Raw genomic sequence first — 11,482 nt, 5'->3', positions numbered from 1 at the left:
AGGGACCTCTCCAAAGTACTGAAGAGCAATGGTTTCTCTCTGGAAACTAAGGCGCATCTGATACAGGCCTTGGTCTATCACTTGTTATGCATCAGAGAGTTGGACAATGACTAAGCAGGATAGAAGGAGAATTGATGCCTTTGAGCTGTGAGGCTAGAGAAAAGTATTGAGGGTACCATGGACTGCTAGGAAAACAAACAGATTTATCCTGGAAAGGGTTAAACCGGACAACTCCTTGGAAGCAAGGATTCTGAGGCTCCATCTAACATACTCTGGACATGTTGTAAGGAGGGACCAGTCCTTGGAGAGGGACATCATGTTTGGGAAGGTGGAGGGACAGCGCAGGAGGGGAAGGCCCTCTGTGAGGTGGTTTGATTCAGTGACTGGAGTAATCAAGATGGGTGTATCAGAGACTGTGTGATTGGCACAGGACAGAGCAGAGTTTAGGGCTGTTGTACATAGGGTCGCTGTGAGTTGCAAGTGACTCGATGGCACATAACAACAACAACAACAACAATGTCATAATTTAGGAATGGTCCTCATTTTACAGCAACACCTGAGGTAGGTGCCTGCTTGGGAAAATGCCTGGAACACCTGCTCACAGGTGAAGGAATTGCTGTTTATCTTCTGGGAAAGCAAAAAGTTTGGCTCAGAGTAACACAGTGTTAAAACCAGTTTTAGTTCCTGGCTTCTTTCTATACTTGCATGTGTGTGTGCTAATATGCATGTGTGTGTGCTAATGTGTGTGTGTGTGTGTGTGTGTGTGTGTATGTGTGCTTATGAATGTGAGTATGTGTGAAAGTGTGTAAATATGTTTGTGTGAAAGTGTGTAAATATGTTTGTGTGTATGTGTGAGAATATGTTTACACATACACTCTTGCTGATCTTTGCACCAAGATAAGATGACAGGAGCTTAATTTCCTGGCATTTGCCATGGACACAATGCCCTGTGGAAAAGAGATGTGAGTCTTGCAATTTCAATTACTGTGGAGGGCAGGATCCTGGTGCCTGATCCCCAAAGGCCGATCCTCCAACTAGGTTTGTGGAGACTCCACTAGCTTCAAGTTCCTGGCCACCCATCGCAGATAGAACACATCTTTTTAAGATGTGTCTTGAAGATAGTGCAAGCCTACCTGCTTCCTGTTAAGTAAGTAAAAGGAAGTTCAAGTCGTCCCCCACTCTACTGAAGGAGGGAGGCTCATGCCAGTATCTCTAATCATATGAGCCTTCAAAGTCCATTAAAATGTGGAAATCACACTGTAAACCCAGCAACTCTGCCCACCATGTCTGCCCTAGACCTAGCAGTGTGCCTTCTGCCAGCCTTTCACAAACTCTAATGATTCTTCGAGCTAAACTTCGAACCTGTGAACATTTATCTAAAGGAAAGGTTATAAGAATATGTTCTGTTAAAGTTCTGTTTCTTCCCAAAAGTCTTTCTCCATCTATCTTGTACATTCTTCACACAAGCTCATCTTGAGGCCTGGCATTTCCTTGGCCACAGCAGTGCAGAGATGATGTAAGTCCACTGCCTCAGAGAAGAAAGCACACAGACAAGACCTCACCTGCAAAGCTATTAGAAGGGCTGTTAGAGAAGTCCAGAGGGGGTGGCCTTGGGTTGTCTCAGGCCTGAGGAGCAGACTGGATGGAAAGAGGAACATTTCTGACAGAAGAGCATGGACACAAGGATATGGAGCTTGGTACTCTGTAGAGCTGGAAGTGCTGTGTGATTTCTGACTACACCATCTCCAAGCCAAGCGACCCATCAGCCCATTGCCACCAAGTCCATTTTAACTCTCTAGACCCTGTGGAATAGATAAGAATGAGAACTGTGCCAGTGGGTTTCTGTACATCTTTACAGAAGCATACAGCATCTTTTCTTACAGGGTTGCTGATGAGTTCAAACTGCTAATCTTACCATTAACAACTGCAAGCTTTAACTACCACACCCTTGCTTTTCACCTGCAAGCCATCCCTGCCACAAGTCCTTGAACATACAGAACCACTACAGATGTTCATTAGTGGGCAGGAGGCAGGAAAATTGGAGCCATTAGCCAGGGCAGCATGCTGGATAAATGCCCTGGTGCCTCTGCAGGCCCAGCACTACTGGTTCTGAGCCAGCTTGGACAGGCGGAGTGGAGAGCAGGGAAAGGAGTCTAATAGGTTGTTTGTAATTATTTTATTATTAGCAATCCTGGCTGCACAGACCATAAGGATGTGCATCCCCACCTCTGCGGGAAGATAATTAGGGGTGAATATTTGGGTGAAACTAATGAGGTTGGCTTCAGAAAAGAACAGAAATTAATGGTTGGTGCAGGAGGTTTCACTCACACTTTGATTGCATGGCAGCATATTGTTGCTTGCTGGGCTTCATTTCTGTGTCCAGCCCCTGAGGCTTTGGAGCTGAGCATGACAAATTTTTGTGATCATCCCTGTTGTGGTGTGGGAGGCTGGCCAGCATTTCCACTCTGCTAATGAAGACACCAAGTCATGGACCAGTCCTGGGGATCTGCTGTTTGCTGAGTGTATAGGAAGCACTCAGGCCTGGCCACCATGTCTCGCCTGCTAAGGGTCTTCACTGGAATGTCAGCGGGGCCCAGCCCTGTCCACGAACCTCACAAGTGCCTCTTCTCTGTTTTGTAGGATTGAACATTGCAACTTGGTCTAAGCAAGACATCAGCCCAGCTCAGTTCAGTACATTCAGAGAAAAGAAATGATTGTCTTATATTAATCTTCTGTAGAAGACATGAATCTTCACTTAGAATCCAATTGTACCACCTCCTATAAGAGGTCTTCCCTGCTAGCACACTTTAACATTCTTCTCTCTGTTCTATCTGTGCAATTACCTGCCTTGTTATTCTTGGCTTAATCTACTTTTACCTACTTATTTCATGCCAATCTCTCCAGCTAGGTGTGAGGAACTCTCAGTAGACAAGAACCTGTATCCTTTGCATCTCATTAGTTTTATTTTTAAATAATATTTTATTGTGTTTTTGGTGAAAGTTTACATGGCAGTTAAGATTTCAATTCAGTTTCTAAACAAATTCTTCAGTGTCATTGGTTACTTTCTTCACAACATGTAAGCAATATTTCTATTCTAGTCCTATTTCTATTAATCAAGTGTCCTTGCCTCTTAACATTGTCAGCTTTGTTTTTGTAATTGTTGCTATTTTGTCTGATGGAGATATTTTTCTTTTATGAAAAATTCAATACTTAAGGATGCTTTGGCCAGAATGTTAAATGATTCAGGAAGCATTTAAAAGAAGATGGGAAGAGTATACAGAGTCACTGTACCAAAAAGAATTGATGGACACAGAAGAATTTCATGAAACAACGTATGTGCAAGAGCTTATGGTGATGAAGGAAGAAGCTCAAGCTGCTCTGAAAGAATTGCAAAAAACAAGTCCTCAGGAATTGATGGCATACCGACTGACATATTTCAATACCCAGATGATGCCCTGATGTGCTCAACAAGTTGTGTCAAGAAATCTGGAGGACAACCACCTGGCCAACTGACTGGAAGAGATCTATATTTGTTCCCATTCCAAAGAAAGGTGATCTGACACAGTGTGGAAATTCTAGAACAGTACCTTTGATATCACATGCAAGCAAGATTCTTCTGAAGAGTATCCAAAAACTACTGGAACAACACATCAATAAAGAATTTCCTGAAGTGCAGGCTGCATTTAGAAGAGGCCATGGCACTAGGGATATTATAGCTAATGTCAGATGGATCTTGGCTGAAAGCAGAGAGTACCAGAGGTATATCTATCTGTGTTTTATTGACTATGTAAAGGCATTTGACTGTGTGGATCACAACAAATTGTGGCTGACTCTGAGAAGAATGGAAATCCCAGAACACTTTATCATGCTTATGTAAAACCTATACTTGGACCAGGAGCAAGGAAACACTGCATGGTTCAAGATTGGGAAGGGTGTGCATCAAGGATGTGTCCTATCTCCACATCTTTTCAATCTATATGCATAATAGATTATCCAGGAGGCTGGGCTTTATGAGGCAAAGTGTGGCATCAGGATTGGAGGTAGGCTCAACAACAATCTGCATTTTGCAGATGACACAACCTTGCTTGCTGAAACTGAGGAAGAGCTGTAGTGCTTGCTGCAGAAGGTCAAGGACTACAGCCTTCAATATGGATTGCAGCTCAACATCAAGGAAACAAAGATTTAACCACTGGGCTGATTGGCAGCAGCATGATAGATGATGAAGAGCTTGAGATTGTTGACAGATTCAGGCTCTACAAACAATCAACACTGTTGATACCAGCAGCCAGAAAATTAAAAGATGGATTGCATTGGGAAATTCTTCTGTCAGGGACCTCTCCAAAGTACTGAAAAGCAATGATGTCAGTCTGGAGACTTAGGTTTGTCTGATAGAGGCCATGGTCTTTGCAATTACTTGCTATGCATCAGAGAGCTGGACAATGACTAGGGATAAGAGAAGGAGAATTGATCCCTTTGAGCTGAGGTACCTGAGAAGAGTACAGCTAGTAGAACAAACTAGTTCTTCCTGGAGAGGGTGAAGCCAGGCTGCTCCTTGGAAGCAAGGATTCTGAAGCTTCATCTGACATACTTTGGACATGTTGAAAGGTAGGATCAGTCCTTGGAGAGGGATGTCATGCTTGGGAGGGTGGAGGAACAGCACAGGAAAGGAAGACCCTCGATGAGATTAATTGGTTCAGTCACTGGGGTAATGAGGATAGGTGTGTTGGAGACAATAAGATTAATAAGGAATAGAGCAGGGCTGTTGTACATAGGGTTACTATGAGTCGCAGGCAACTCCATGGCACATAACAACAACGACAACGACAACAACAAATTCTCAACTTTAATTTTAAGATCCTTAAAGGCCTTGCATAGCCTACAAACATAGGAACTTAATGATGGGTGAAGGAATCTTTGTTGCATAGCCTGAGTAGGTCCAGTGGATCCATTACAAAACCTACCTCACTCACAAGCCACATGTTATTGGCCTTAATATTGCAGTCCTCGTCCCCCTCTTTTTTTCTTGATTTGCATACAATAATTTGTTTACGTTGTGCTTATTCATTATCTTCTTAACAGAGTATAATAACACTCACTGGAAAATTTTGTGAGCCAATCTTTTGTATCACTAAAAGCGGTCCTGTTTAATCAATCAGAGAATAGTTTCATTCAGTTCAAGGTTTAAAGAGTAATCTAAGTTAGTCTGCTTTTGTTTTTTAGGACTTTGTGGTTCTATTTCACATTTCTTTGATTCTGTCAGAGTCCATCTACTGTGGCTCTGATTAGAGCAGTCAGTGAAGAGCAACAGCTAGTTTTCCTGGTTTCAGGCTAGGTGAGGTCATGGTTTGTGTAAACTATTTACACTCTAGATTAATTTCTTCTTTGAGTCTGATTTCTCCCTTTATTCTGTGCTACTGGTAAAGGTGAAGAGTTGTATCTAAGGTGATATTCACAACTTCAAGACCCAAGACACAGGTCACCAATCTGAGACATGGAATATGACCTTCGTTGTTGTTAGGTGCCATCAAGCCTACTACAACTTTCAATAGCTCTGAATAATAGCTTTGAACCCTGCTCAGTCCTGAGCCAATCTCACTGTCTCTGATACATCTACCCCTGTGGTACCAGTCGTGTCAATCCATTTCTTCCAGGGTCTTCCTCTCCTGTGGTGTCCTTTGACCCTTCAAACATGATATCCTTCTCCAAAAACTGGTCCCTCCTGGCTACATGCTCAAAGTATGTGGGACAGTCTCAACATCCTTGCCTCCAAAGAATACCTTCTCCACCTTCTCCAGAACAGACTTTTTAGTTCTCTGGGTAGTCCATTGTATCTTCGATACTCTTCTCCAGCACCACAGCTCAAACGCATTGATTCTTCTTCTGTCATCCTTGATTATTGTCTAGTTCTCTGCTGCATAGCAAGTAATTGTGTAAACCATGGCCTGGATCAGGTACATCTTTGTCTCTAGACTGACATGATTGCTCTTCAGCACTCTGGGGAGGTCCCTGACAGCAGATTTTCCTAATGCAATTTCATCTTTTTTTTTAATTTTCTGACTTCTAGTGCCAAGTGTGTTGATTGTGGAATTGAGCAAGTAGAAATTGCTAACAATCTCAATCTCTTCTCCATCCATCATGATGCTGCCAAATGACACAGCGGTGAGAATCTTTATTTTCCTAATGTTGAGCTTCAATGCATATTGCAAACTACAGTCCTTAACCCTCTGCAACAAATGCCTCAGGTCTTCCTCAGTTTCAGCAAGTAAGATTGTGTCATCTGCATAACGCAGGTTGTTGGTGAATCTTCCTCCTGTCCTGATGCCACACTCTTCTTCCTAAAGTCAAGCCTCTTGAATGATCTGTTCTGCATATAAATTGAAAAGGTGTGGAGACAGGACACATTCCTGGTTTACTCCTTTTCTTATTTTAAACCATGTGGTGTTTCCTTGCTCTATTCTGATGATTGCCTGCTGGTCATGTATAGGTTTTACATGAGCACAATCAGGTGTTCTGGGATTCCCATTCTTTCCAAGGTTAGCAGCAATTTGTTATGATCCATGCAGCCAAATGCTTTGCATAGTCAATAAAGCACAAACATTCCTCTGATACTCTCTACTTTCTGCCACGAGCCATCTGACATTGGCAGTAATGTCTCTAGTGCCACGACCTTTTCTAAACCCAGCTTGTATATCTGATAGTTCTCTCTGTCGATATACTGTTCCATTTGTTTCTGGATAATCTTCAGCAGGATTTTGCTTGAGTGTGATGTGAGTGATATTGTACAGTAATTTCCACACTCTGTTTGATGATCTTTTTTTTTGAATGGGAGTATAAACATAGATCTCGTCCAGTCAGTTAGCCAGATGGTTTTCCTCCTGGTTTTTTGTTTTGTTTTGTTTGTTGTGTTTTTTTTGGCACAGCCTAGTGAGCACTTTCAGTGCTGCAACTATTTGTTGAAATATGTCAGTTGATATGCCATCAGTTCCTGGGACTTTGTTTTTTTGCCAGTTCCATCAGAGTAGCTTGAATTTCATGCTTCATCACCATTGCGTCTTGAACATAAGTTGTTTCATTAAATACTTCTGTGTTGGCCAGTTCTTTTTTGCATAGTGACTGTGCAGTCCTTCCATCTTCTTTTGATGCTTCCTGGCATTGAATATTCTGCCCATAGCATCCTTAAGTATTGTATCTTGAGGCTTGAGTTTGTTCTTCAGTTCCTTCAGCTTAAGAAATGTGAGCAAGTTTGGTCCTTTTGATTTTCCAACTCTAGCTCTTTGCACATTTCATTATGATACTTGGCTTTGTCTTCTCGAGCTGCCCTTTGAAATCATCTGTTCAGCTCCTTAACTCCTTGATTTCTTCCCTTTGCTTTAGCTTCTTAGTATTTGAGTACAATATTCAAATCTTCTGACATCCATCTTGGTCTTTTCTTTCTTCTTTGTCTTAATAATGACCTTTTGCATTCTTCATGGATAATATTCTTGATATTCTCCCACAACTTATCTGGTCTTTGCTCATTAGTGTTCAAGGCCTTAAAGCTGTGTTCCTAAGATGGCTTTTGGATTCAGATGGGATAGACTCAAGGTCAAATTTTGGTTCTTGTGGATTTGGTTTAATTTTTTTAGCTTCAGTTTGAACTTGTATTTGTATATTTGATAGTCTGATCCACAATCTGTACCTTTGTGACAGTTGATCAAGGTGTCACATGAGACTACAGTCTTAATCCTTCACATTCAGGAAGTCAACCCCATAAAGTGTTTGGCTATGTCTAAAATAATCCATAAGGTGTATAGGAATCATCCCTGTATGTCTTATTACATATGTGTGTATATGCAGATCATCATACAAGCATATCCATATACTACATATACACAAGAAAGCTCTAGTGGCATAGTTCACACAGTCAACACAAAGTGGTAGTCAACACAAAGGCTAAGATCCTTCGGCAGTTTGAATCCATCAATGACTCCAAGGGAGAAAAATAGATAATCTCCTCCTGTGCAATTTACAGCCTGTAAAACCCAAAGGAGTGTGCACTATTTACACACACACACACACACTGAAAATAAGGACAGAGACCAACTGTGAAACAGACCATCATGTGTAAGTTCAAATAAGTGAAAAAATTTAAGTCCATGAGAGCCAAAATACAACCCTGACTATTTCTAAACGGAACTCAAAATCCATCTCAAGAATGGATTCGATGCATTGAACACTAATGACTGAAAACCAAATTGTGGGATGATATTAAAAACATCATCCATTGTCCCTGGAAGATATTATACTGAGTGAAATATCTTAGTCACAAAAGGTCAAATATTGCATAGGGCCACTGTTGTAAAATGGGACTGATATCATGGTTGAGGGAAGACAGAAAAGGAGAGGAATGATGTATATTTCATTGAAACAGATGAGGGAGAGATCTGTGTAAAAGGGATATATGAATGGGTATTCTTGTCATTACAGAAGTCCAGAGTGAAGTCTGCATAGTGGAGTGAACTTGGGGGGAGGGATTGCATAACAATGAAAGAGTTTTTCTTTTTCTTTTCAAGGAAAAGAGTGATATGGGGGGAGGGTCTGGGCAGGGAGAAAAGTGCAACAATGAATGACTGGAAATCCTAAGTCTCTGTAAACTGTCATTAAAATTAATAAATATATTTAAAAAACCATCATCCGTGAAAAGAGACAAATGTCACTTCAGAGACAGGAAAGGATAAAGAGAGAGAGGGAGGGAGAGAAGGAGGAAGAGAGAGAGGGGAGAAAATAAAAATTGATCACAGAATAAATTCAGGACCTTGCACTAGAATGTGGAGTGGCCAAAACAAAAGTAAGAATGCTGAAGTCAGAGAATTGAACAGAAGATTTCAAAGGACTGTTTGAGAAGTCAAAGAAAAGTATCACAATGAAATGTACAAAAGGCTGTACAATTAGGAAATAAAAAAAGGAAGAACATTCTGGGAATGTGTCAAGCTGAAAGTATTGAAGAACAAATTCAACCCTTGAGTTTCAAGTTACTGAAGGTTTCTATGGGCAAAATCTTGAATGATGTAGAAGTATTAAAAGAAGATGGAAAGTCTTATGAAGTATTTGTCTTACATAATCATTATTGTAAAAATTAGAAAGATAGGGTGTTTCCGGGAATCCGCAGCGGAGGGTGTGGACTCGGGCTTCCTCTCAGAGATGTTTTACCACATCTACCTGGAGCACGAGATCTTGCTGCACCCGCGCTACTTCGGCCCCAACTTGCTCAACACTGTAAAGCAGAAGCTCTTCACCGAGGTGGAGGGGACCTGCATGGGGAAGTACGGCTTTGTCATTGCTGTCACCACCATCGACAACATTGGTGCGGGTGTGATCCAGCCAGGCCGAGGCTTTGTCCTGTATCCAGTAAAATACAAGGCCATTGTGTTCCGGCCCTTTAAAGGGGAGGTCATGGATGCCATTGTCACGCAGGTCAATAAGGTTAGCCTCTTCATGGAAATCGGTCCCATGTCCTGCTTCATCTCTCGACATTCCATCCCATGGGTGATGGAGTTTGATCCCAACTCCAACCCTCCTTGTTACAAGACAATGGATGAGGACATTGTGATTCAACAGGAAGACGAAATCCGTTTGAAGATTGTGGGGACCCAGGTGGACAAGAATGACATTTTTGCTATTGGCTCCTTGATGGACGATTACCTGGGACTTGTGAACTGAGCTTGAGGCCTCCTACCTTGTGTGACCCTAATTTAGCGCCTGTGGCTGTCACACTCCCATGTCGTCCAGAGGCTGCTTTTTGGCTGTGAAAAGCAAAGAAGGTTCCTTGTCCTCAGCAAACATCTGATTCTACCTCCTCTGTAGCTGGCTTTGTGTCACCCATGAAAGTCCTCATTTTAAAAAAAATAGAAAGATAAGTAGTAGTGAAACATGTACAGGAACTCAAGGGAGGGGAGGAGGAAGTGTAGGAATGAGGATAGGGAGGGGTGAAACCACAGGGTTGCACAGTTTGATGGGTAGAGAGAGCGGAGGAAGCAAATGGGAAGAATCTGGGCAAAATGACAGAGTAATGATGGGCAAGGTCCAATGGTGAATCATTTTCTAAAATGATGAGAAGGATTGTATGAAACATAATATGAATTTTGAATAGTGTGAAACACAATGCATATAAACTTTGTAAGCAAACCAATTTAAAAAAGAATATAAAGTAGAATGTATATGAATGAGTGTATGAAACACATGTAAATGAAAGAGTGTATAAAACACAATGTATATGTACAGTCTTGGCCTGTAAACCCTCTCAGTGTAGCTTCTGAACTGTAAGCAGAGCAAACTGTTGAGGGGCCCTGAGACATGGCCATTTGTTTACATAAGTCATACTGGAGCCTCTCCTGTGATGCAGATGACTAAGGAGGTGGGAAGCTCAGCCCCTTCAGCCACTAGAGTTGGGTGTCTTTTGTTTCCATAGGGTGTTGGGGCCTCATTTCAGCTCCAGCAACTCAGGGACTGTCCCCTTGTCTGAGAGAAGCCCCTCAACTCCTACTTCTCCCAAACTTGTATCTCTCTTTTCCCGACAAAGTTGGAAGGCCACAAAATCAGAACCTAAACACTTTTTAGCCAGTAATGAGCTCTTCTTACCCAAAGGCTGAGAGAGACAAATCCTAAAACCCAGCCTGATAAAGGGAGAGGGTGGACCTGGGAGCAGACTAAAGGCTTCCTCACAGCCCGAGATGGTAATGTGCTGCCCAACTGCTTTATCATTTGCTCATGGTGTTTAGAGATGTGATTTTTAGAGACAGGTTCAAAGGTTAATCTAGCAAATGAACTGGAAGGAGAGGGGGTTAAGTGAAAAATCAGTCATAGGAGGGCACAGAGACTTGCTTCAATAACTGCTTTCATGCTCTCCTTCCCTCTGCTGGTCTTCAGCTCCCTCCTACCCTCCCAAGCCTCCTTTGCAGACCTCCTTACTCAAGAACCTACCCTGACTCCTTGCTCTTATCAGCACCACCTGGAAGTCCCTTCTCTTCTCTGCAAGATGAGCCTCCCTGTCCCACTTGCACTGGCATCCCAACTTGTCTTCTGCCACGTTTGTCTCCTGGAGTCCTGTCTAGCAGTCCTTGTTTCGTCGTCACTTCCAACTTGTCCTTCTTCATCCCATTAATCCTTGGCCATTTACCCTCCAGAATCCCACACTGCCCTCTCCAGCTCCTAGATCTCTGTCTTACCAACAGTCTTCTTAAAGGTCTGAAGAAGATCATTAGAAGGTCTTTCTGAAGCTTGGAAAAACTTTAGTAGTCCTAATCCACAACATAAAGAGTCTTCCTAGTGTTCTGAAAAATTTACAACCAGGAGAAGATAAAATAGATGAATGGGACCTTCTAAGAATCAAATCCCTATGCGCACCCAGAAACTTCTCTAACAGGGTAAAAAGGGAAGCCACAGACTGGGAAAAAGTTTTTGGTAATGACATGTCAGACAAGGGACTTATATCTAGAATTTATAA

The 11,482-nt window shown here is 42.1% G+C and overlaps 1 pseudogene; it reads left to right on the top strand.

The window, feature by feature from the left end:
• Positions 1 to 9,180: 9,180 nt before the first annotated feature.
• On the top strand, positions 9,181 to 9,699 carry LOC102855353 (annotated as a pseudogene).
• The last annotated feature ends 1,783 nt before the right edge of the window (positions 9,700 to 11,482 follow it).

Source organism: Elephantulus edwardii, unplaced genomic scaffold (assembly GCF_000299155.1).
Source record: "Elephantulus edwardii isolate Elephantulus edwardi_28Jun2011 unplaced genomic scaffold, EleEdw1.0 scaffold00581, whole genome shotgun sequence".
NCBI classification, from domain to species: Eukaryota; Metazoa; Chordata; class Mammalia; order Macroscelidea; family Macroscelididae; genus Elephantulus; species Elephantulus edwardii.
This window is presented reverse-complemented; position numbering and strand designations above follow the sequence as displayed.